The 27982-nt window shown below is 37.6% G+C and overlaps 1 protein-coding gene and 2 long non-coding RNA genes across 17 annotated transcripts in view; all 3 read right to left on the bottom strand.

The window, feature by feature from the left end:
- DLG2 (discs large MAGUK scaffold protein 2) overlaps nt 1-27982 on the bottom strand; it is a 2054427-nt gene that overhangs the window by 1247833 nt on the left and 778612 nt on the right. The gene's annotated exons all lie outside the window — the stretch shown is intronic.
- Nucleotides 369-19483, bottom strand: LOC123380694. The gene is made up of 4 exons (XR_006586777.1): nt 16966-19483; nt 12221-12314; nt 7995-8101; nt 369-6949 (listed from the first exon to the last, which is right to left on the bottom strand). It is a non-coding gene; the product is annotated as an uncharacterized LOC123380694 (long non-coding RNA).
- The window catches only part of LOC123380693, a 111608-nt gene continuing 106262 nt past the window's right edge, over nt 22637-27982 (bottom strand). The window contains exon 3 of the long non-coding RNA XR_006586776.1: nt 22637-27575. This is a non-coding gene — a long non-coding RNA (uncharacterized LOC123380693). The remainder of the gene's footprint in view (nt 27576-27982) is intronic.

Genomic DNA, 27982 nt, shown 5'->3' with positions numbered 1-27982 from the left:
TTTTTTTTTCCTTCCCCTCTCCCATGGTCTTCTGTTAAGTTTCTCAAGATCCACATAAAAGTGAAAACATATGATATCTTTCTTTCTCTGTATGACTTATTTCACTTAGCATAACACTCTCCAGTTCCATCCACATTGCTACAAAAGGCCCTATTTCATTCTTTCTCATTGCCAAGTAGTATTCCATTGTGTATATAAACCACAATTTCTTTATCCATTCATCAGTTGATGGACACTTAGGTTCTCTTGCACTGTTAGTGGGAAGGCAAACTGGTGCAGCCACTCTGGAAAACAGTGTGGAGGTTCCTCAAAAAATTAAAAATAGATCTACCCTATGACCCAGCAATAGCACTGCTAGGGATTTACTCAAGGGATACAGGAGTGCTGATGCATAGGGACACTTGTACCCCAATGTTTATAGCAGCACTTTCAACAATATCAAACTGTGGAAAGAGCCTAAATGGCACCTTCATTTGGATCACATTCTCCGTTCGACCCCTTGGAGTAAAAAGCTGTTTTCAACTCACCGCAATTCTCACTGTGCCCTCCAAGCCGCTCTAGGGCATTATTTCTTATTTTCCCCATCTGAGGTCACATAAACAGGAAACACCCCTTGAGGTGCACCTGCTGTCAATTTACCTCTACCTCTCAAGTGGCTCCTCCCTCAAGACAAGAAAGGCATTAGATAAGCATTCATATCAGTGCCAGGGATACAGCAGTGATTCCACTAAATTGAGGTTTTCAGAATGAGTTTTTTTTCCCCTAATGTCATCAATTTTGTAATGGAAGACAATGCAGGGCTATTACTTGATGTAAAAAATTCATATATTTTGTGACCTACACCTGTATCTTTTGCCTTCTTCAAAATATCCTACAAAATTTTATTCTATTCTGTAACATTCTTCTATGAATATTGACCTAGTTGCATTTATTATCAAATATGCCTAGCTTACAATTAGTGAAGAATCTACTTACAGAGCTTACAGTTTTTACCACTTTCAGTCAATACTACAAACCTGCAATTTCTTATTTCACCATTTCATTGGCTCCCATAGGAGACATTGATAGTAAAAAGAGAAAGAAACAAAGAAACAAATAAATTAAATTTGCAGGAGAAGTCCTTTCCCAAACATATTCTAACACTTGGCTCTCTGTTGACAGCATGTGTGGCACGGGGGATATGGAGGGAGCTAAATGTCCCAGTGGTATACTCTGCCTGACTCTAACTTTATACTGTGATGACTTTCTCTCCACAGGTCACCTCTACTCACCAAAAACATATTCTTACATTTCAAAAGTTTCCACCTGTACAAAGACTTGACTCTCCTTTCTCCATACAGTTCCATAGTTGTTCTAGTCAGTATTTCTGGAAATGTTCTGATTTGCATTAATACGGTGCTCATTTTGTACCACTGTTCCAAGTCATTCATTCATAGTAACTACTTTAATCCTTACAACAATTCAACCTGGAAGATACTATTAGTACCCCCACTTTATAGATGAGGAAACTGAGGTACAGAGAGGCTAAGTAACTTATCCAAGATCATACAGTTAGAAAGAGGAAGAATCAGGATTAAACCCAAACTAATTCTAAAATCTATACTCTTAATTATAGTTCACTTGCAGACATAGCTACCCGGAGTAGCACGACAGGTAAGAAGTAGCCTCTGCATCAAAGAGGTTACTTTATGGTGTGGAGACAGACACACAAACGGACTATTTCACCATAAAGTGCTATGAGGGAGGTATATTCTGGCAACTATGGCAACACAGAGGAGGAACATTGAGAGCAAGCTTAGAAGTTAGAGCAGATAAGTCTCACAGAATGAGTTCAGAAATTTTAATGAGATGGAGAAAGACATTCCACTTAAAGAGAACAGCATATGTAAGGACATGAAGACATGAAGCCGAATGGCATGAGTATTCATTAATTTATTCAAAACAATTTTTTTTTACCTTTGGCTATATGCTAAACACTGCGCTGTGTGGAGTTCTGGAAGGGATAGGTAGAAAAGGAAGAAGAAAGTACCACAAGAAGTTTACTATTACTGGTGTATAAAAACTAAAATGTAGGCAGGGTCAGTTCATGGAGGATGTCATGTGCAGTGCTAAACAGCTTAGACTTGAGCCAACATGAATTGGGAAAACAAAAAGCTTTGAAAGAGGGAATGAGAACATGGTTAATATTTTCATATCCAATGTCAAGAAGCTATCTCTTATTTCCTACACCTTTACAGTACTTTTTACTTCTCATATTATTCATCATGTATTCTTATAATTAAAACTGGATCTATACTAAATACCTCTTAGATCGAAAGCTTCTAATGGTCAACAAACTTGAATGCTGAATCTTTGGATCCTCCATAATGCTCAGAAGAGACTGCACTTTGTGTCCAGCTGTGTGCAGTAAGTGCTTGTTAAATTGAGTTGAACTGCCTCTATTCCTACACTTGTTTCCAACTTATCCCAGTCACCTCCCATCTCCTCTTAACAGGCTGAGCACAGGCACACAGTGCTAACATGAGAAATACTTTTTATTTGCAGCAGGATGAGCAAGATTCCCTGGATAACAGATATCAGACAGTACAGACCCAGACTTCCAGAATAGGAGACTCCCAAGAACACATTCTCCCCTTATCCAAGCACTGCCTTCTTAAGAGCCTGGATCATACCCTGTCAAACAAGAATTGGACAGAAGGATGAAAATACAATTCTTCGAGATCTTCTGTTAATTTAAGGTCTATGAAGAAAATGTCAGATATACTTGAGCCAGAACACATATACACTTAATTGCCTTGCTGTTACCTCAGTATAGAATTGCTTTTTCATTTTTATTTTTTTTAATTTTTTAAAACTATTCAAGCAATTCACTCTTTATCTTTCTACTGAAAAAACAACCAAAGGTAGGTAACACAAAATAACTCCTAGACATAAGGTGTCCATCTCCTGGGTCACTCCATTTCAGTATAAGGTTATTTTCTTATAGAAGTCAAGAGAACTTCTTTGGAGAAGTTCTTTTTCTACCCTCCCTCACTAGTGAGGTAAGTTTACTCTATATATGAAGCATCACCTTTTCTTGGTGAATTTTCCTGAGCTTTTGACTGAGATGACTGCATTCATTCATAAAGTAATCTGAACACTCCTTAAAAGGACATTAACAAGTATTCCCACAACACCTTCAGTTCACCTCAACAGACATTTAATGAAGTGCAACACTCCGTCCTTAGGGGCCTTGAGCATCGCTCAACTTACTATTATTGACACATCTATCACAGGATACAAGAACGTTGTGGAAATGAATAGATGAATTACTGCTATTTATACAACACCACTGATACCATAAAACAGAAATATAATTTTAGCCTTCACAAGATGAAAAGTAAATTTGTATGATGGAGGAACTGATTGGATTATCTCTCCCTGGTTTTCATCATAAGTGCTTTTCCATCCAGATTACATCAAGTGACCTTGATGTCCACTGTCCTAGCACTTTATACCTTTCATTCTATTATAGGAATTATTTTACTTTTATTGGTCATGGTCATGACAATGACCTTTCCCTCTCTCTCTCTCTTTTTTCTTTTTATTTTTTCTCATCACCATATGCCAATAAGTCAACCAGGGGTAACATTCAAGATAGCTAACAATTGATCTGGCACAAGCATTAATCAATTGGAATGAATGCTTCCTGGGTTACCACACTGCTGGGTTCCAGCTGAAAATTATCTGAGCACCTGGCACAGGGTGGAGAACATAGCAGGTTATCAGTAAATAATTGCTAAATGAATAGATTAATGGATGAGTTAACTAACATACTAGATCAGACCTATCTTTGATCCAGTTTCAAATCATTCATTACTTTAATGCTTTCATTCTATTCAATCAACCAATCACTTTACTGAATTGCTTCAAATTAGGCACTTGGTTGTTTAGGGTAATTAACAGGAAAGGAAAAAGGGAATAGAAGGTTAAACAGAAATTGTCCATTTCCTCAAGATCTCTCTAGTGTGAGATGTAAGATGTCTTAATAAATAATGATAGAACAAAGTAGAATAAAAAGTAGTGGTGGTTTACTTTTGGGGACCACTGAGATTCAAAACGAGATTCACTGAATTACAAAGGTCATGTATAAAAACATGGGCTTTGGAATCCCATAGACCTGGGTTTGAATCTCAGCTCCACCATTTCCTGTTGAGCAGGTAACACTGGGAATGCCATTAAACCATTTTCAGTCACAGTTCCCTCATCTTTAAAACAGAGTGTTAAGACTTCCCTTTAAGATCATGTGTTGAGTTTTAAATATGATAATATTGTAACATATTTAGCACAATGCCTGGTAGTATCTCATGTTGCAATACTGGAATTATGGTGGTCAGCCAAGTGTATTCTTTAAAGGAAAATGAAGTTATTAGCTTTTAAAAAATCATGCTAGGTAGGGGCAAAGGCTTAGGAATCAGACAGACCCAGAGAGAGTTATACCATGACTTACTAGATGTATGGCTTGGAGCATTATACTTAACATATTTAAACCTCCAGTTTGCTCATCTGTACATCAGAGCTACATAAGGCATACAGTATTGTGGAATGGATTCAAATGAAAGAAAGGTTAACATGTAGCAAATGCTTAAAATGTGATCTAAACATGGGGACTCATAAAGGGCCTGAGGTAGAGGTGATAAATTTCTCACTTTCCATTTTAAAACTGACATCCAGATTTATGAGAACATGCTTTCTGCCAACATTTTCTTTTATTAAGGTATTTGATTGGATGATTGATTCCACTGGGAAACTTGAGCTGAATGAAATGCTTTCTAGAGGTTGCCTATCCAAAAAACCTGGACCTGAAAAGGGATGTTTGGAGAAGCTAACAATAGTGTTTTCGCAATAGTTGTACCCTGGTCCCCAGAGCAGGTAGTTTATATTCCTACATGATGGGCCTCTGAGGCTTGAGGAAAGACTTTTCCCCAGCTGACCTATGGTAGATATTTATGACTGTACATTCTTTTCCTTTTGGCCTTTCCCTGAAACCCTGGATCTTCCGTAACAGGCAATCTACTACTATATTATTAGGAACAACTCAGCGCAGGGCAGACCCGTGCCCACATCAAGGTAAGGAAGCTGGAGAGATGGAAGAGTCACAGTGAGAAGGAGTTTCAAGTCCTGCCACTTCTCGGCAATATTATCATGGACAAATTAACTCTCCTTTACTTTGATGTAAATATGTGCATGTATATCAGTCTAATACCTTTCACTATATATCTATAAATATAAATGAAATTATGCACAAAATACACACATAGGCTTTCCACCCTACCTCAAGATGTCACTATTGCTCATTTGTGGCTATTTACAATTTGACCTGGGGGATGCCTGTATGGCTCAGTTATTAAGCATCTGACTGGCTCAGGTCATGATCTCACAGTTCATGAGTTTGAGTCCCACATCAGGTGAGCTCAAGCTCCACTGGGGGTGAACATAAGACCCAGGTGAGCCCTACTTCTTTCTCTTTCTCTTTCTCTTTCTCTCTCTTTCTTTCTCTCTCTCTCTCTCTCTCTCTCTCACTCCGCCCCCCCCCCCTTTGTGGGATTCTTTCTCTCTGGCCCTCACTCTCACTCTCTCTGATACATAGATAAAATTTGACCTTTTACATTGGGCCATAGTTTATATTTATTTGCTGTGTATTTGTATATTTCTTTTGTTGTTTTTAAAACATTGTTAATTCCATCATGAAACATTTTAACGTCACATTGTCCATGAAGTGTGAAATCAGTATTAAAGTTTACTTTTTCACAAATATGTACGCTTGGTTATGTGAACAGTGTCACTTCAGAATTAAAAGAAATGGATGTGTGAAGAGCTCTTTCCCTTCTGTTTGTCTGAATTTCTTACTGCTGACTAATGATACTGTTAACCCCTCCCATGTTTTTCAGTGATTGATGGCTAAATTGGCCTGGTTTAAACTACTGTCCTAAAATATTTGATTCCTCTTTTTTCAATTGACGTATACCTATTTAGGTATATAGTTCTATGACTTTTGTTAAACCTTTAAATTCACATAACCACTGTCATAAAATTGAGATAGAGAACACTGTTCTCATTTTAAAAGTTCTCTCCTATTTCTTTGTGATCCATACCCTGTCCCAACCTCTAGTCCCTGGCAACCCCTGATATGATTTCTATCCCTAAGATTTTTCCTTTTCTATAATGTTATAGAATCATGTAAGATGTAGTATTCGAATCTGACTTCTTTCATATAGCAAAATACATTTGAAACATCCATGTTGTCACATGTATCACTAGTTTGTTCATTTATATTGCAGAAAAGTATTCCATAGTATGGAGACTGTTTATCCATTATTTAGCTGATGGACATTTGGGCTGTTTCCAGTTTTTGATGATTATTTATAAAGCTATGAAAAATATTTGTGTTCAGATGTGTGAAGATACATTTTTCATTTCTTTTAGAGAAATGCCCAAGAATGAAATTGCTGAGTTATATGGTAAATTTTCACTTAACTTGATAAGAAACTTTCCAAACTGTTTGGAAAGTTTTCCACTTTCCAAAATGCTATACCATTTTGCATTCCCATCAGCAGTGTGATGCATTCTGATTACTTCACATCTTAATCAGTATTTAATATTGTCACTTGTGATTTTTAAGTCATTCTAATAGGTATTTAGTGTCATCTCCTTAGGGTTTTAATTATCTTTTACATTTTACCTCAAAATATTTCAAATTTTGATACATTTCTCTGTAGATATGATGTCTGAATTTATTTCCAAATGACATCAGTGTTGCAAAAATTGTGGGGGATTTAATACGTTCCCTCTTCCAGTGATGTACATTACTGCTTCCATCTCGATAACCAAACTGTTCTGCTTTCTTTATGCCATTATGGTTTTTGCCCACTAGATGGCAACTGCTCAACTCTCTGGAACAGCTCTGTAGCTAAAAGAAGAAAATTGTTGTATAATAAAAGGACAAAAAGTTAGGCTATGAATTGTAAAGTGCTTTACTTCTTGATTGCAAAAAAAAAAAAAAAAAAACTGGAAGGAAGGAAGGGAGGGAGGGAGGGAATGACAACATTCCATTGACTGCCAAGTTAGAACTCATCATAACCTCATGTTGTGTGCTTCCCAAATAATTTCAATCTAAGTTTGTAACTACCAAATATGGATGGAACATAGCATATAAAAATACAAAATAAAGTGTATTTTTAACATGATAAATTAGTGGATATGGGAAGCAAATACCTTGTAGCACACATCATTCTGAAACTTGATCTAATTTCATCACACAGTATATACTTTCTAAGAATATCCTATGAAATATGGATATTTGTAAGTTTTAAGATACCAAACTGATATATTTTCTAGATTAGCTGTAGGTAAACTAAGAATTTAGTTTCTCTTTTTGTCACTGTTATTTTAGCACAATATAGGTCAGATCCCTTCTGTAAGCTTATTGCATTCATTCATATTAATCAAGTATTTATCTAGTTCCTATTATGGCCCTAACTTTGTGCTAGGCGTCAGGAATAGTTAGAGGAATAAGACTTAAAAGATGGTGGTGGTGGTGATGGTGATGATGATGATAGCAACTGTCCTTTAGTATTAGGACTTTTTTAAAGACATTTATAAATGTCATCTTACTTAACCCTTATTGCCATAGGCTTATGAGAGATCATGGTCTCTGTTTTTTTTTTACAGATGTGGAGACTGAGGCTCTGTGCCAACTAAGGTAACTACGGTTTTGACAAAAATGATTTCAAGGTGTATCTAGCTTAAGAGTAAGCTAGAGATGTCATTCAAGCATCAGTCTTTGAAGCTCTGTGACACAGAACCAAATCAATTATTTCCTAGTTGGACAACTTCCAGCAGCTTAGAACTCTAAGCCTACCCTCATGACTTCTACAGCAATCACAGAGCAAAGGTAGTGGAGGGGAGGGTCTAAGCCAGAGACTGGATAGAGGATAGAACTAGAATGCAAGCACCTGTAGGAGTCAAGATGAAGCCAAGTCATTGGGCTCCATCCATGCCAAAAGATGATGCTGGGAATATCACCAGCTGCAATCTCTAGCTATGGATATCAGTATGATTCCTAGAAATGAAGACAAGAAATACTTCTATGGATACCAGCAAAGCCTCCAGAGATCACAGACACTCACATGTGGTTCAGATGCTCACTCCTATTACTATGAGGATATATAAATTTTCTCCCACCCCCACCCAAATATCATCCTCAGAGGGATTATGAGTCAAAGAAAATTTTTTGAAAGGAAAAAAATATAATTTGAATTCGTGTTTATCGCAAATGATAAGGTTTTAAATACATCACTACACACATTTAAGTTCTTAACATTTGGGGAGCCAAAGAAAGCTTTGAGGATCTGTTATTAAAGTTATGAACATTCACTCCCACTAACTTCCCCACCACACATACAAGTATTTTTTTTTTATATTTTTGCATCTATCTCTGTAGCGTTTCAACAATAATTGAGGCTCACTCACCAACTCTCTGAAGATCCATAGGTCCCAGGTTAAGAAATTGGAATAGTGTAAATCATACTAAAACTTGAGTTTTGACTCAGTCATTTGTCATCCATGTAACCTTGGCTAAATCATCTCTTCTCTCTGAATTTTAGTTTTCTTACTGTATTTGTTTAATGACTACTAAATGGAGGGATGGGATAGGGATTGCTATATAATTTTTTTAACATTTCTTGTATACAAGTTTTTATACCAAGTTCTACAATATATGAATATATTTATAGTCCTTTGTGTTCCTATATAATTAGTTCAGATCTGTAACCAATAGCTTCTAATTGTCACCTTAGGAGTCTCCATTTTTCTCCATTCTACCAGCATCATCAGAACCCTGAGGCAGTCCTCATCATCACATATGAGGAGCTGCAGTAGCATTCTGTTATCTTGCTGTTTCAACCATTAATTGTTCCTATGCATGAAGTACACCATTCTTAACCAACTGCTTCTCATAATTATCATGCTGAAAACTCTACTAAGGCTCTCAACCCATAAGACAGCACACTTAAAACTTAATGGTAAAAATATTTTTAAATCAATTTGTTTTACTTTGCTTAATCAATCTTGCCTCCTCAGCTTCATTCATCTAAATCTTACAACTAAGAGGAAACTCTCATAGAAGGAAAGATAGTGATGATTGTAGTCCTTGACTCAACCACTTACTAGGTGTTTTCATCTCCAAGGAAAAACACTTCTTCTATCAGGGCCTTAATTTTCTCAATTCTTTTTTTTTATTATTATTAAGGTTTATTTATTTTTGAGAGAGAGCATGAGTGGGGGGAGGTAGGGGGGTAGAGAGAGAGAGGAGACACAGAATCCAAAGCAGCCTCCAGGCTCTGAGCCATCAGCACAGAGCCTGACACAGGAGATCACGACCTGGGCCAAAGTCAGATGCTTAACCAGCTGAGCCACCCAAGTGCCCCAATTTTCTCAACTCTTAAATGAAGTAATTGGGCTAGACCATTTCTAAGATCCCTCAAAGCTCTGATCTTATCTGGCTCCATGACACTAGGCCCCTTAAATGCTGTGTTCATTTAACTATGAATCCTTGTCCCTTCTGTGCTCTCTTTCTCCAGTGTTCTTTCTACCAAAGTAAAAATTTTGTGTTCTCCAAGGTTCAATTTAGGTACTTCAAAATCCATGAAATTTTTCAAATTCCTGAGCCTGTGAGATGGGTTCCCTTGTTTGAGTTTTCATGTCATCTAACTTCTGCACTAATCAATAAGAGCATCTTACACTGGCATAGTAGTATAGTTTTAATAGGATGGATTTCACATATATTACTTCACTGGAACCTCTCAAAAGCCAGATAAGATAATTACTATTCATTCTCAAACTTAGCAAAGCTAAGTGATCAGCCCAAAATTCATCAGCTCTAAGACAATTGACCTAGGGCTAGAATTGAAATGTGAATTTGATTGTACAATTTTCCTTCCCTATGTATTCAACATGTCACATTATCATCTGTATCTTTAAGTTTCACATATACAGATAAGACTTAATTCAATAAACACATATTAAGCCCACACTGTGTACAATCTGTTTAGGTACATTCTATGGCTAGGATGGATGGGTAATGAGTTTTCTACCATAGACTTTCTTCATTCTTTTGTATCCTGGAAAATTTTTTTTATTTAAAATTTATTTTTTAGAGAGAGTGTGTATGTGAGCAAGGGAGAGAGGCAGAGGGAGAAAGAGAGCGAGAAGCTCCACGCTCAGCACAGAGCCTGATGAGGGGCTCAATTCCACAACCCTGGGATTATGACCTAAGCCAAAATCAAGAGTTGGACACATATTCAACATTCTGAGCCACCCAGGCATTCCTGTATCCTGGCAAATTTCAAAGCACATATTAAAGTACAATATTATTGAGTATGGAAAATAAGAACATTGACTGTGGAGTCAGAAGTACCTAAATTCTCTTCCTGGTTTCCTTCGTTCTTCCCACCCTTCCTCCCTTTTACATTTTTAAGGAAAATGTAAATTATATTAAAAGAAGAGAACATGGTATTATATACCACCAATATACTTCCAACTTCAACAATGACCCCCTCATAACCAAAATTACTTGATCTACACTCCTAACCACTCTCTCAGATTGAAGGCAAAATCAGGCATCATTTCACTTTATTTATGAACACTTTGGCAAGAAGATCTAAATATAAGACCTCTTTGTTTTGTATTTAAAAACATTTTTTAACGTCCATTCATTTTTGAGAGAGAGAGAGACAGAGAGAGAGAGAGAGAGAGAGAGAGAGAGAGAGAGAGAGAGACAGAGACAGACAGAGACAGACAGTGAGCAAGCGAGCACTATTTGGGGACGGGCAGTGAGAGAGGGAGACACAGAATCTGAAGCAAGTTCCAGGCTCCTAGCTGTCAGCACTGAGCCTGACGTGGGGCTTGAACTCAAACTGGGAGATCATGACCTGAGCCAATGGCAGATGCTTAACCAACTGAGCCACCAAGATGCCCCAAGAACTCTTTCTTTTTAACATGACTCTAGTACCAACAAAAGTTCTAATACCATCAAATAACTTTAGGATTCAAATTTTCCTAATTGTCTGATGGCTTGTACATGTTTGTTCAAATTAGGATTCAAAACAAGTTTGCACCTACATTCCATGTCTCTTAAGTATCTTCTAATCTTCGGCAACTCTCTTTCCCCCAACTTCTTGCAATTTATTTGGTGGGGAAGAAAACAACAGGTTATCCTGTAGAGCTTTCTACAGTCTGGATTTTTTTAAATAATTTTTTTTATGTTTTACTTATTTTTGACACAAACAGAGGTTGTGAGACAGGCAGAGAGAAGAAGACAGAGGATCTGAAGCAGGTTCTGTGTAGACTTCAGAAAGCCTGATGAAGGGCTTGAACTCATGAACCATGAGCCAAAGTCAGATACTTAACTGACTGAGCCACTCAGATACCTCTGGATTTCCTTGATTGTAATGTCTCCTGCTTTTTGCCCCTATGAAATGAGAATTGAATCTAGAGACTTTGTCTTACTCAAGTCTACATTTTGAGCAAGACCACTCTACAAGTGCTGAGGTATATTTCCATCAGAAGTCATATGATATCTGTTGAGGTAGAATATTGCTCTAAAGAGACATTTCCTTTCAACTATTTGCTGACTTAAATTTCAGTTTATATAGAACACAGTAAGTGTTTCTTTCACTTTATTTACCAGTTTTCAGAGTGATGAATGGATTTCCTAAGCATACCTCCCCAAAGATGATAATGAGATAATTTTTAAACAATATTATTCTGAAATCATGGATTTCAACATATTTACTATGTGTTAATTCATTCCAATTAGTATCCTTGTCAGTACTCAAGTTGTCTCATTTTGTCCTATAGAAGCTTCTTCAAGTAGGCTTCTGACACATGACACTTCATGTCTTTCCAGAGTTTACTTGCTTTTTGACACAAGATGTTCCAGGTTCATATTTCCTACCTCAGACTTAGAATCAGTTTTGTCTTTTAAAAAAAAAAGGTTTTTCAAGAAGCTCTGGCTTAAAAAAACAGAAATGGTACTTAGAAACCACACTCAAGGTACTAGGTGTGTTCACAGCTGTTTAGCTCTCATTGCCCTTTTGAATGGTTACAACTAGAAAATACTGTTTTTAAGGCAAAATACATGAATGACTTATTCTAAACTTATAATTCAATTTCTACTTACTCAATATTACAAGAACCTGGGTTCTTATCCCAACATTACCAGTCACATGTAGAATAATATAATGTGTAACAATTTTCAATCCTCAATTCTGTGCCTGAAAAATGAGATTAATACAAACATACTAAGTATTCAAAAAAAAGTGATATTTGGTTTATTCAATCACATAGCAAATACTGAAATACCGCATACTACTTGCACATATATGGGGCTCACCATTTGAATTTTTTATATGCAAAAGTGAAAAATAACAGCCAGAAAATTCCTAACTCCATACTAGAACATTCCGTAAGTTACTGATTAAATACAGTGAGAAAGGTCCACTATAAAGTATAGGAAAATTGCTGGATTAATCACAAACTTCTAAAGTAGAACACTGAACCCCCTTTACTCTGTTATTCCTTCCTTCCAATCACATAAACATTATCTTGCCAAATAAAACATCAACTCTAACGTCAGGCACTCTTCATCTGGGATCCAAATGAAGCTCTACTGAGCCAGAGACAATTACTTCTGAAGCATTCCTCCCTTGGACCTGGGCTGTATTAACCAAATATTTCCATTTCAGCAGCAAAAGGACAGAGTCATAGAAAATCCTCAAAAGAACTGCAGCCACAGAGTTAACTGACATTATAAATCTCTCTGGGACACCACTTCCCTATGTTCAGAAATGTAGGCAAAGCTCCTCTTTCTTCAGACCTTCCCTTAATTAGGGCTCAGGGAGCTGGGAAAATTCTCTGAAGTAAGTGTTGGTGCTGCTTTGGCTTTTGAAGAGTAATAGCTTTGGTGGGAAAGAGAGGTTTAAAAAAATTCAGATCTCTTAACTAGGAACCCAAACCAATCTAATCAAAGTGGCTGAGCATTGGGGTACTCTCTAATGAGACTTAAGAATTAACAACACAGGAGAAACAATTATTTTTTTCCCCGCTGGGTGCCAGGAGGCTGCCTTAAATGTGACCCACACTCACTTGCACCAGTACCATAGGAGCAAAGCCATGCCCCCTTCCTAGATTGATTCTCTACAAGCCTCTCTGGAAAGTCTCCCTAGGGTGGGATTCTTCCACTTCCCATTGCTTCTGCATTAGCCCCCATTCTTCTCTTTCCCTCTACTTAGTCTCTTTTGTGGGGTGCTGCAGATTCCCATGATTTGATTTTTTTTGTTTTGCTTTGTTTTGTGTTTTTGTTTGCTTGTTTGTTTTTTTTACTTGTGCCCTGCTCTGGCCAAAGCCAGTTACTTGTTCCCTACCTCTGTACCACTGTGCATGCCGTTCCTTATGCATAGAAGGCCATTATTTCTCTCAATAATTCTTCCTTCTAAACTTCCATAGCTCCACCACAAAGTTTTTCTATATTCCTTTCTATTTCTCTTTGCCATGTATCATTCCCTCTGTTCTCTTTACCTAATACATACCTCTATCATCCCACTTAGTATGGCAATTATGCACCTATATATATGTTTCCTCTATAATATTCTAAGCCTCCTGAGTAAAAGAATCGTGCTAATTTATTTTTCTTTCCCCAATTCCTATTTTAACTCTTTCTACATCAAAGGACATTCATAAATATTTGAGGGCTTCTTGCTAAGGGGAGATATATTACAGAATATCCAGTAAACAAGTAGAGGCGCAAAGTTCTGTGGGAATATAAAAAAGGGAGAAACTGCCTCCAAGACACAAGACACTAACATCCCAACCTCCAAGTCACACAGATGAGGTGGCCATTTGGGAGAAGATTAACACTTAAAAAGGCCACAAATCAAGTAAGTGGCATCTTTCCCTAGAATACTTCTCACTTCCTCTACTGAGAGAGATTCAGAGAACACACACCATCCCATCTGACTGATAATCTATGGTCAGCTTCCACCACATTACCTGGAAAATAAGTGGTCAAAAGCTATATTCTTAATAAATGTATGCAATAAGTAAGCTGTGTACCACTTTCAGAAAGGTCTCTGTCACTGTGACCTAGTAATACTAAATAGAATCATCCCATACATGCATATGACCCTGGGTTGCCCTCCAAAAACATTCTCATATACTCTAATACATTTTCTCTCTTTCATTTATATGACTTATATTAATTTGTCATTATACAGTTATGTTTTATCACCCATATAAAATCTCTCCCTCTGCTGTATATGTATATTCACTATATAAATTTGTAAGTGCGTGTGATATATTAAATAATAAAGCTGTAATTTGATTTGACTATCTTCCCTACTTCTGTGGGAGTTCCATGAGGAGAAAGTTATCATTGTTATTATCAAAATTTCAGCTTTCCTCTCAGCGAGTCGAGTCCCAGAGACATGGTCATCCCACAATAAAATGGGGGAATGAATGAATGTATCAAACTTTTTTTTTTTTTCAACGTTTATTTATTTTTGGGACAGAGAGAGACAGAGCATGAACGGGGGAGGGGCAGAGAGAGAGGGAGACACAGAATCGGAAACAGGCTCCAGGCTCTGAGCCATCAGCCCAGAGCCTGACGCGGGGCTCGAACTCACGGACCCCGAGATCGTGACCTGGCTGAAGTCGGACGCTTAACCGACTGCGCCACCCAGGCGCCCCGAATGTATCAAACTTCTGAGATTGAGCCACATGTGTTTCCTTCCATAGAGATCCTTTCCTAGTCTTGCTAATGGAAGACATCAGAGTAACTCATAGCAGCTCCATTTTTGCTCATTGAGAGAAGAAATGAAGATGGTGCAATCAGATTGGCATAATAACATGACCCTATGGCTACTGTACAGAAGCACCCAAGTGATGGAGAGTGAAACAAAGAAAGACACATGAAAGAAAAATAATCTCAGCACAAAACCTTCAAATCAATTCTCTATGCCCTTGTTTTTCACTTCTCCTGGAGGGTGGAGTCTAGAAACTGCAATCTTTTCATGATGATTGTTGGACAGGCTTCTTCTGACACTCTCAGGCTTTTCTTGGAGTTTGTAACAAGACTGCTAAGAAATATCCAGCCTCAGGTTTAACCCAATCCCCAGGCTTTCTTATTATGGTGGCTGTCATGATCTTTCTCCCCCCAAAAGATACACAAAGCTCTCAAAGCCTCCCTTAAGTGTCATTTACCATTCTTCAAAATCTGTTGAACATCAAAGGCAATGGTTGACTAAGCATTTTATGACAGGCCCTTATTTTCAGTCTCCTATCAGTATTTCAGATCCAGAGGAAAGATATTTCTTAAACTTTTTCTTCTTCATATATTTCTCTCTTCTCAATTTCACCAAACTTTACCACGAAGTGTTAAACCCAAAGGTTTCCAGGAAACATTCAAGTGATAGTTTTTTTCCTGCCCTGGCTTCTCTGTCTTATTTGCACCCACCTGTTTTCTAACTTTGGCTCTATTTCTCTCTCTCTCTCTCTCTCTCTCTCTCTCTCTCTCTCTCTCTCTCTCTTTCTTTTAAATTTCAAAACAGTAACATTGATAAATAATATCCCAGAATCAGTGTCTAGGTGAACATAGGATAACATTAATGCTCGCCATTTACACTGTGCTTTATAGAAAGAATTTTTACACATTTTGTCTGATTTTTAACACGTCTCTATAGGATAAACCAGTCATCAAATAGATAGCCAGTCAATACCACACCACCCAGTCTGATGAGGTAAATGTATTACTGTCACCAGAGAAATAGGTCTTATCCCATGTGTAGGGCACACTGAGATTTTACAAAGTTGTACATACAAAGTTGAACGAGAGCCTAAGAACCACGCCATAGCAACATGAAAGAGTTATAGTCATTTAGCTACAGAAGAGAAACACAGCCACTTGAACAAACTCTTCCCCATGTTTACATATATTCAGTGTAAATAGTTTTATAGGTGTAGTTTAAAAATATACAGCATACATGAGAAAATATTTTACAGTTACCATTTCAAAATGCAGTGTTCTGAGCCTCTGACATTTTAAATTAGCTAGTTCTACAATTTAAGGCTGTCCAGCTAGAATTTACATGTTATAATTAGAGAAGGTTGAAAGCATACTTTAATAAAGGATTAGTCTACATTTGACCCTTTTTAAAATGGCAAAGGAAACAGGAATCACACCCTCATTTTGCACATAAAAATGCTGGCTAGGAATGATGTCCCAGGCCACAGAGTTGGCAAGTGAAGGGTCTAGATCTGGAAACCATCTCTTTTGACTCTTAGGCCAACACTGCACGTCTCTGACAAGGTCTAATAGATTATAATAGGTCCCAAAAAATAGTTTTGATACTTGATGTTTGTCTAATTTATGGGCTCAGTCTTTTCTCTAACTGGTATGACTATAAGGGGCCAAGAAACAAAGTTACATTTTACAAACAGATTTTAACAATTTTATACACAGAATATATTTTAAGGTTATTTTCACTAACTTAAAAAAATTCTAACTTTAGTAAGGTATAAAAATGCCATAGTTGGAAAAATTATAAAACTTTTAGAAATAATAGGAAAATCCCTATTGATGATACATGACTTCGCAAGAATATTGTTGCCACCACACGGGGGTGTCGTGTTCTTAATATGTGCTTTGCTGGAATTTTGAGCAGCTCAGATGAGCAAGCTTGGGAGTAGCAGAGAGCTGAATTTTACCGGCCAAAACAAAGCAGTTTGTCTAATCTGCACTAAGCACGAGGCCCAGGGATAGGAGTGAAGTCATAATTCATCAAATTGTCTCCAATGTGAAATCATCTTCACAATATTAATGTGTCAAGATTGTTCAGTCTCAGAAGATACTTTAGATTCTATGTGACTTACCTGTGGTGGGGCAGCAATTTCACTAGAAGCAGTCCTATTAGTATATGCCATGTTATACTCTCCAGTGCAAGAAGGTGATTAGGAAATTATTATGCAATAGTGACTTTTATTGTTGGAATTACTGTGAGATAATTGACCATGGTGGGAGTTCTGTCCCCAAGCTGAAAGCAAATCATGGGAGCCAAGGTCAATTATCTTAAATTACATCCACAGTGAAAAGAGCTATTGCGATCATCATAGGACATAATCATCAAATACGTCAAGTCCTAAATGGCCAAACCTTTTCAATTACATTGTAGTGATTGCAGGTCCAATATTGGTGGTTTTTTATCTTTTATTTTAGAGAAGTGGGGGAGAGAGAGAGAGTGCATGAGTTGAGACAGAAAATCTTAAGCAGACTCCATGCTTAGCAGAAAGCCTGACGTGGGGCTTGATTTCACAACCACAATATCATCACCTGAGTGAAAATCAAGACTCAGACACTTAACCAACTGAGCCACCCAGGCGACCCCCCCCCATATTGTTTAAAGGAAAACCATAATAATCAGAATACACATAATAATCACAAAGGTTTCTAACTGGGAAAAATTTGGTAATGCGAACACACCAGAAGAACTTCCCAGAATAGTTCATTACTTCTGCATATGCAGGTTTTCTGCTTCTGCACTTGTAGCGGGCACATTTCTTCTAAAGAATTGACCAGTATTAACGATTACTTCTCGAGTTTATGTTAGTCATTGCGGGTAATTCATTAACTCTTTTTGTTGTTGTTGATGTGCAATACTATACTAGTTTCAGGTGTACAATACAACAATTGATAATGCTACACAGTATTCAGTGCTCACCACAATAAATGTAGTCACAATCTGTCACCATACAATGCTATTTCAACATTCCTGACTACACTACTTATGCCATACTTTTCACCTCCACGAGTTATTTATTTTGAAGTCATTATTAACGTTTCATAACTTAGGTACAATTTAATGTTAGTTACTAACAATAGCTTAATTTTCATGGGAAAGCGTAAGTTTTTCAATCAGGCAGACCAAAGTCTGAATCTGTAGAATCCCAGGTTTCCCAGGTTTACCATGTACTAACTGTGCAACTTAATTGCCTAACAGTGTATAGGGTCAAGGGAAATAAAAAGCAATTCAGATGGGCTTCTGAAAGCAATTTAGTCAAGGAAGGTACGGGCAGGGTTAAGGGAACCAACAAGGAATATGAGGCCTTCAGGACTCAGGAGGGCAAGATGTCTTTACTATCTCTAGTGCTTAAGGCAAGGGAGAAAAATAGAGAACCAGAACCTGATGAGAGCTGGAGCCCTCCCAGAAGTGTTTGCTGCCTGGCAGGAGCTACAATCACTCGTGAACAAATGCCACCATGCAACAGCAGGAAATGAATACGCTAGTCTTTTTCCTTTCTGGCCTTCCGATCTCTTGCAGGGTCCACTTTTTGCCCAAACCCAATTAGAAACAAGCCAGCAAGGAAGCCCTCGATGGACCAGACAATAGTGTTCAGCCCCTAAGGCACTGAAAAGGACAGAGGCGAGCAGATATTTCTACTGGGTTGGGGGGATGCCAACAGACAAAAGCTGCTTACTCTCTTGAGTGTTTTGTTTTCCTCATTTATAATAGAGAATTGAACAAACTCCTGCCAGATAAAATTAAATCTAAAGATTCAATGAAATATACACAGATGCATAATGCAGTGCACATCACATAACAGATGCTCAAAAAACAACAGCTAGCTCTTACCTTATATATATATTTTTTTAGTATTTATTTATTTTGGTGAGAGCACAAGCCAGGGACAGGCAGAGAGAGGGGGAAAGAAGATCTGAAGTGAGCTCTGTTCTGACAGGGTGACAGCAGTCAGCCCAACTTCGAGCTCAAACTCATGAACCATAAGATCGTGACCTGAGCCGAAGTCGGAAGCCCAACTGACTGAACCACCCAGGCGCCCCCACTTCCCTCATTTTTTGACAGTAACGAAACGCTGTGAAGATAAGTGTACATTCTCTATTAAATAAATTCAACAACATTCCAACAAGGTTTACCCCTCAAGAAGCTATTTTGTTTCTTTTTATAGGAAGCTTTTATGTTTTCTTCTTTACAACATAGGGAGACCATGTATAGAAAGATGAAAGCACTAGAAAAATAAGTTCTCTAATGTCGCAAACCATGTGCTTATTTCAGTTTTTATTAGGAGGGCTCTGCAAAGCAGTTGCATTGTTTCTGACCAGCACAACTCTGCCCAAGAGCACATGAGTGGAGAGTGATAGAAAATCAGGGTTCTAAACATTTTGTACTTTATACTCTACCACTAATCTATGAAATGATGATTCCAACAGAAAGCAACAAGCTTGCCTTTCTGAGGATATGTGTATGGTTTTAGCCTTTCAAGTTAAAATTATCAGTGAGCATTGAGGTGCCTGGGTGGCTCAGTGGGTTTAGCATCTGACTTCAGCTCAGGTCATGATCTCACGGTTAGTGGGTTCAAGCCCCACATCAGGCTCTGTGCATACAGCTGGAGGCTGGAGGTTGCTTCGGATTCTGTATCTCACTCTCTCTCTGCCCCTCCCCTGCTCATTCTCGTTCGTTCTCTCTCTCTCAAAAATAAGCATTAAAAAATTTAAATAAAATAAAATAATTAGCATGAAAGGCACTGAAGTTTGTTGGAGTGCCACTGCTCTCACAGAGCACCTGTGCTATGCCAGTCTTGCCCACCACCCCAGGCACTGTCTGCCACTTTTCCAGGTGTTATGGTCCTTAAGGCATGTTCTGCCTAAATATTTGCTTGTACATGTCTTTGCTTATATATTATTTGTTCCCTCATGATAGCAAGGACCTAGGCTATCTTGTTCTCCTTTATGCCTAGTAATACCTAGAGTCTGTTAGTAAATACTAAATAAGCTCACACACAGAAAAAAGCATGTACATAAAAGTAGTTGACATGTGAATTTGATTGCATGGTGTATTCAAACCACTTTGAAACAGGTACCCCAAACAGGGTGGCAATTATTATTGCTGTTTTCATTATTGCTACTACTAGGAATGATGGTAAAACGGTGCATACATGGTAAATATTATGGTGATGACAGTGATTTCCCGATGATTGTGTCCTGGTCATACATGCTTATGCTTAGAACAAGACTCCAGTCTTTGTATTCAGCTTGTGACTACTGCCAACTTTATGTTTGCAGTGACACTGCCAGACAGATTGTGTAGCTTGGAATGATATCTCTCAAATAGTAGTGGCAATAATGTCCCAGATTTTAGGAAAAATGCCACATGACAAATGCCAAGTGCTAAACAAATAATAAAAGGGAAGCCTACATACTTCTACTTCTGGAAAGATGAAGTGGGAGTGCTTTTTCCAATTCTTTCTACTGAGTACAACTAGAAACCCTGGGCATTGTACAGAGAACATAAGACTCTCTAAGGTGGAGAAAAGCAAGCTCACCATCTACAGACCTAGAGACTAGAGAAGTAACATGGTGCTGAGTTCCTTGCACTTTGTTTGTTTCATCTATTCTAGAGTTAGAGCTGAAAAAGCCAGAAAACCAAAGACGCCAACAGGCAGAGACACCAAAAGCTCTAAGAAATGCCTTTCCTCTCTAGTCAAAAGGCCATGAAGGCCTAGAAAGACAGAAAACTTTCAGATTGTAAGATCTCTCCTCCTACCAAATACAACACAAAAAACTATGGCCCTAATCCCACCCACACAAAAAAAGGCCAAGTGGGGAGCCTAGATTTCACCATTGTTGGCCAGTAATGAGGTTCCCCAACATTCCTTCTGGGATAGTGTCAGAGATGGCCTGGGATCTGGTACTTAATAAAGCTATCCCCATCAAGAGCTGTGTCAATAGAGACCATGTGAAGAGCCTGGACCTCCACTCCCACCTGGCTGTACCAAGGCACCCCTTCTTCTCCCCAGGGAGGTAGTGTCAGAGGAGGACTGCTAGAGGGTCAAAATTTCACCACTATCATTCAACACTAGTAAGACAATACCTTCCCAACTCCATCCACCATGGTGTCTGTAGGAACCATGTAGAGAGAAGTAGCAGAAGGGAGGTATCAGTGGAAGCCTAGTGGAAAGCTTGAACTCCCGGTTCTACTCAGCAATCATGAGAAGCCTTGCCTCTCCTTAGTGTCAACAGAGGCTGGATGGGAAACATAGATTTCTGTACCCGCTTAGCAGTAATGAAATGGTACTTGCTCCCCCCTTTCTCCTACCTCAATAAAAGAATGGAAGGGATGGAGGGAAAAATCACTGATCAGAAAGATAAAACAATGTAAGTCGCGAGAATAAATCACTGCTTCCCTCCAAAAATGGAAAAGAGCCTCACACTGTAGGAAGAGAACAATCTATTTAAGAGTTGTGTAATCAGAGTCCCAGAATGAAAGAAGAAAGATGGTAGGTATAGAAAAGCACTCAAAGGAATAATAGCTGAAAACTTCCCAAATTTGGAGCAGTTGCATGAATGTGTGTGTGTGTGTGCATGCGTGCACACACACACACACACACACACCCCTCTATAGATTCAAGATGCTAAGCAAACCCCAAACAGAATAAACTCAAAGAAATCTATACCAAGACACATTATAGTCAATCTTACGAAACTAAAGGCAAAAAAAAAAAAAATTGTAAAAGCAGCAAAAATGAAATGACATTTTACCTACAGGGAAAATCTATTTGGATGACAGTGGATTTCTCATCAGAAATCTTTCTGGAGGCCATAAGGGAGCAACACAGCATTTTTCAAGCTCTGAAAGAAAAGAACTGTCAATTCAGAATACTGTACCCATAAAAATTCATCAGAAACTAAGGGCAAAATCAAGACATTCTCAGATAAAAGAAAACTAAGATAACTTGTCACTGGCACACTTACCTCCCCCCCCCCCACAACCAAAATCTAAAGAAAGTTCTTTAAACAGAAATGATAAGTGATAACAAAAGGAAGAAATAACATGGTTACTAAAAAAAAAGCGGGGGGGGGGGGTAAAATGGGTAAATACAGACTTTCCTGGTTAAGTTTTCTAAATTATGTTTGACATTGGAGACAAGAATTGTAATACATCTGATGTGCTTCTAAGTGAATGCAGAAAACGTTTAAGAAAATCATGATTATAATTATATTATTAAAATTATATTATAAACGGGAATAAAGGGATATAAATGGGGCTAGGTTTTTAGTTTATTCAAACTGGTAAAAGGATGACATCAAAGCTAGCAGAAGGAAGGAAATCAAGAACAGAAATCAGTTAAATTCAAAACAGAAAATCAACAGATGAAATCAATGAAACAAAGAGCAGGTTGCTTGAAAAGATAACAAAATTAACAAATATCTAGCAAGAAAAACAAAGAAAAAAGAAAAAAAGGTATAAATTATCAGTATCAGAAATGAAATAGGAGTTATTGTTACAGAACTTACAGACGTTAAAAGGACAATAAATCAATACTAAAACAGCTCTAAACACATACATTTAAAAGCTTAGGAGAAATGGATTCTTTGAAAAACACAAACTGCCACAACCGACCCAATATGAAATAGGTAATTTGATGAGCATTGTAACCTTCAAAGGAATTAAATTTGTAATTTAAAAAATTTCCCAAAATGAAATCTCCAGATCCAGATTGTTTCATTGGAGAATTGTCCCAGATTTAAAAAAAATAAAATTAATGCCAATATCCAATTTTTATGGAAAACCAAAGAGGAAGGAACACTTCCCAATCCATTTCTAATACTGTTCAAATACCTCAGACTAACAATACAAAAATAAAAGTACAGATCAATATCCATCAAGAATACAGACAGAAAAAAGTCCTTTAAAAATATTAGCAAATAAAATTCAGCAACACATATTAGCAATGAACTTGGGGACACTAAAACTAATAATTATAATACTATTTACAATTGCACACAAAAAGAGGAATACTTAGGTGAAAATCTAATAATACATATACAGAACTTGTAGCCCAAAACTACAAAACATTAATAAAAGAAATCAAAGAAGTCCTAAATAAATAGGCTATGTTCATGAATTGTAAAATTCAAAATTAAACTATTCTCTCCAAATTTATATGCATGTTAACACAATTCCTATGAAATTCCCAGCAAGAATTCTGGTAGCTATCAACAAGATAATTCTCAAATCGATATAGAAAGACAAAAGAACTAGACTAATTTGAACGTTTTTGGAAAATAATAAAGTGAGAAAAATCATTCTAACTGATTTCAAGACAATATGTAACTATAGTAATTCAAACTATGTAGAATTCAAAGAAGAATAGATACATAGATCAATGGAACAGGTAGGACATGCCCAAATGATTTCTGACATAGGTACAAATAAAATTCGTAGAGAAAAGATAGCCCTTTCAACAAATGATGCTGGAACAATTGAATATCCATAGGCAAAAAAAATGAACTTTCATCTAAATCTCATTATACAAAAATTAAAGTGGATCAGGAACTTAAATGTAAAAGTTAAAACTGTAAGGCTTTTAAAAAAAAAATTAAACCTTTAGGATCTATTGTTAGGAAAAGAGTTCTTGGACTGGAACACCCAAAGCACATTCATTAAAAAAAAATGATAAATGGGATTTCCCTAAAATTAAAACCATATGGTCTGCAAAGACCATATTATGATAATGAAAAGACAAGCTACCCAGTGAGAGGAATTTTTTGCAAAGCATAAAAGCAACAAAGGATTAGTATCTAGGATATGTAAAGAACTCTCAAAATTCAACCATAAATAAAATCCAATCAGAAGATAAGTACTTCACCAAAGAGTATATACAGATTGTAAAATAGGTACATGGCAGATATTCATTATCATTAAGCATCAAGGAAACACAAATCAAAACCACAATGAGGTATTACAGCACACAAAATGGTTAAAGTAAGAAGGAGGGACAGCATCAAAAACTGATTTAAGATGTGGAGAAACCCAATCACTCACATGGCTGGTGGGAATGTCAAATGTTACAACTCAAGAAGCTTGGAAGTCTCTCAACAAAGTAAACATGCAACTACCCTACAAACTAGCAGTTGTTCTAGACGTTTTTTCTAGAGAAAAGAAACTTAAGTTCAAATGACTTTGTTTGTAATAACCTAAAATGTAACAACCAAGATACCCTTTGAGTTAACAAACGGCAGTGTGTCCATACCATAAAATACTATTCAGAATTTACAAAGACCTATTGATTCACACACACAACAACTTGGATAAAACTCCAAAGTACTATGCTGAGAGAAAAAAATCCCCAAATAAATTTATAATTTCATGATATTTTTTCAGTGACAAAATTATAGAAATGGAGAACATATTAGTGGTTGCCAAAAGTTATAAAGGGATTGGGGGTGGAAGTGAATGTGGCTATGAAAAAACAACATGCAGAATCTCTGTTGTGATCAAAGTATTGTGTCCTAACTGTATCAGTGTCAGTAATTTGGTTTGACACTGCACTATAGTTTTACAAAACATAACCCTTGGAGGAAACTGGTAAAGGGTACACGTGATCTCTCCATATTCATTTTTACAAATGCACGTGAACCTACAATGATCTCAAAATAGTTTTATTTATTTATTTATTTATTTATTTATTTATTTATTTATTTATTTAGCGCATGTGTGCAAGCAGGGGAGGGGCAGAGAGAGAGAGGGAAAGAGAATCCCCTTGCGCCTGGAGCCAGACGCTGAGCTCAATCCCAAGAAGTGTGAGATCATGACCTGAGTTGAAACTGAGTCAGATACTTAACTGACTGAACCACCCAGGTACTTCTCAAAATAGGCTTTATTTATTAAAGTAACCATTGAAAAGGGAACTCCTTGTCTGCCCTTCTCCAACATCTACCTCACTCCCCACACCTCTATCCTAAAGCTGATTCAACCAGGAGCTGGTATGTATGTGTATGAGACGATGGAAAAGAGAGGAGTTAGGGCATGGTCCCCCAGTGCAGCTGTTGGCTTTCCCTAACCATGCCGTGTACAGTGAGGGAGGTGGGAAAAGTGTGGTAAGGGCCTTCCTTGTGCAGGTGGTTCCTGCCTTCATTTAGTGACACAGACCTTTGGACACAGGTTGCTAAAGGAAGTGAGTATCATTTGATTCAGTCCATCTTTTTTTTTCCCCCATGAGGTAAAAGAACATGGAAAAAACAACATTAGGATGAGGATACTAAAGACAGAGACAAGAAGGCAACTTACTTAATCTCCTATCATTTAAGAGGAAGATGGAGGTTATAAACAAAAGAGATAGACAGAAATACGAGATATTCTGAGTAACATTCCCCCCTAAACGATTAAAGGTAGATATACATGCCTATCATTGATTCACTCATTTATCCATCATCCCATTCAGTTATTTATTCAAAAATATATACGGCAAGCCTACTCTCTGATAAGAACTGTGCCAGGCCATGGCGAGACACATTTGAATCAGACACAGATTCCTCCCTTTAAGGATCTCAGAATCTAACAGGAGAGGCATTTTTTTTAAACTGTCAATTTTAAAGCAAAATGTAGACATTCTATAAACAAGCTTTGAATGGAGTATCTGGCCAGGGACAAGGGTTTCAAATCAAGTCTCCTAGAGAACACAACACCACAACTAAGTCCCTCTATACTTCAAGTTATTCCTTACCTAACATGCATTCTTCACTATTCTAGGTTAAGATACCGACAAAAACATTGCAAGCATTAAAGACAGAAACAGCACTATCCAGGCCAACAGCAGCACTTCAAATAAATATTAAATTGAGTTGAATTAAGTAAAATAGTGAGAAACTAATAGAAGTTTAATTAAATCCTTAAAATGTGAAAAGGGGGCTTAAGACTTGAGACTCCAGATAAATGAAATGTAACTACAAAACAATGAGACCAATTCAACTTTATAAGCTCATCAACACACAATGCTATACCCTGACAATAGCATGCTGTGTGGACTGATACCTGAAATCAGAGAGGACTCAAAACATAAAAACAGACACTAGTACCTAATGCTTTTGTGTGCACAATAAAATTTAAAAAAAAAAGCCTCACATTGCTTAGCCTCTTATGCACAGATTGTGCTGTTCACTAACACGCTCAAATTAGTTATGCAAATCCTGTGCCATATTATGCCTCTCCACCATATGTGACTAGTTACCATAGCAGTCAAGCTTAAGTGCATATTTTCCATAGCAACCTAGGAATCTTTACTGCGTAGAGAGACCTAAGTGAGAGGGAATTGAAAGCAGTGCCACAAAGCAATATGAAATATAAATGTTGGCAACATACCCTGAATCTTTCTTTAAAACTACATCATTTAGCATTGACTTTTAAATGCCACAGCCCCTGGGCGGTTCTCTTTTAGACTGTATCAGCAACTCCTTCCTGTTGGAGATGTGAAACTCTTTGAGAACAGATAACATTTATGATTTGGAGGCATAAAGGGGAGTTTTCCTCTGGGCTTATTCTAGAGACTGAGTGAAATTTTCCCCATCCACAGTGCAGGAGAATTACAACAAGGGGTTAAGGAGACTGAGAGGTGCTAATCTGAATGCAGTCAGCAAACTGAAGTTCGATATAATGACATTTATTTGGTGGTTTCATTGCCTTCTATGCTCTTGTTACCACTTCCTGCCTCAGACTACAAGACTGATACCAAACTCAGCTAGAGTTCTCCCCTGTATCATTGGCCTTTTGAGGGCAGTTATCTAGTAAGTTATATTAATTTCATCTTTGATATTTAATAGTAAGACTGTTTACCCTTAAAAGGCCTCCAGACCCACTGCATACAGGTATACAGAGGGAATGTATACATGAGAAACAGGATCCCAGATGCTTCATTCACTTATTTTAAGCTTAATTCACGTACAAAATTAAACACAGTTACACACAAATTAGGCCCAAGCAGTGGTCCTGGAATTGGGGCTAAATTTACTTGAGGGTAAATTTACTTGAGGGTACTTATGGCTGTTGTTACTTGAGTGCTTAGTGCCAGGAACTGTGCTAGTCCTTTCCACCCCTTACGACGAATGGCATGTGATGAATGTGTGAGACATGGGAGACTTTCTGCATTTCCTAGAAAAAATAATTACCTCTCCCCCAAAGCTACCTGACTAGAAAGGAGAAGAAAGAAACCAGGTTTATCTACTCTAAGAACCAAACCACTCTTTTCTGCTATACGGGGAAAAGGGGGGGAAGAGAGGAGGTAAGGCTTGGAAGAAAGCGTCCAATGTGGCACCCACAGCCACACCCCACAATGAATGGGAATGCCTGAGGAGACTGCCAGGGGAGTCAGAGATAAGGAGATGGATGAACCTAGGCTGGTCTCAGAATCATACAGAATTTATCTTTTAGGGATGTCTTCATTTGAGCACTGAGGACACAGTTCTCCTGGATTCTTCACACATCATACATATATTTAAACCTTTGTGAGGAAACATAACTTCTCTAATTTAGATCACAAACTTAACAGAAAACTTTTTATATTACTTAGAATTTCAGTATTCTAGTGTTGCTTCTCCCCACCTGCTTTGCTCCCCCCTCCCATTGGAAAGGGACTGAACTTTTCTTGTCCTTCCATCATCTGGAAATGAAGGCTGTGGCTCATTTCAAAAACTGTAACAGAAAAGAAACCATGTTTTACTCATTCCCGTATTATTTGCCTGCCGACATAGCCCTTTATGAGACATAGTCTTCTTGATCCCTAAAACATTACTATGAAAACAATACCACTTAAAACTCCATTGCTTTGTTTTTAGTAAAATAAGCTCAAAGAATTTTATATTTAATTCTTATGTTCCAAGACTCCCCTCCAAGAAAGTTTTTCATGACTGCTCAGCTGGGTGGAAGGGAAGGTTCTCATTTGCTGTGGGCATCCTTACAGATCAATTAGAGACTGCCCAGCAGTCTCTGGGCCTGCAACTCAGCATGTTGGACACTGCATGGACAGACTGGTACAACTAGCGTGGCACAACTGAAGTCACTGTTGGGACCTCAAATCCCTCCTTTTAAATGTGAATTGG

Source organism: Felis catus, chromosome D1 (assembly GCF_018350175.1).
Source record: "Felis catus isolate Fca126 chromosome D1, F.catus_Fca126_mat1.0, whole genome shotgun sequence".
Taxonomy (NCBI): domain Eukaryota; kingdom Metazoa; phylum Chordata; class Mammalia; order Carnivora; family Felidae; genus Felis; species Felis catus.
The sequence above is the reverse complement of the archived record's forward strand: the minus strand, read 5'-3'. Positions and strand labels throughout refer to the sequence as shown.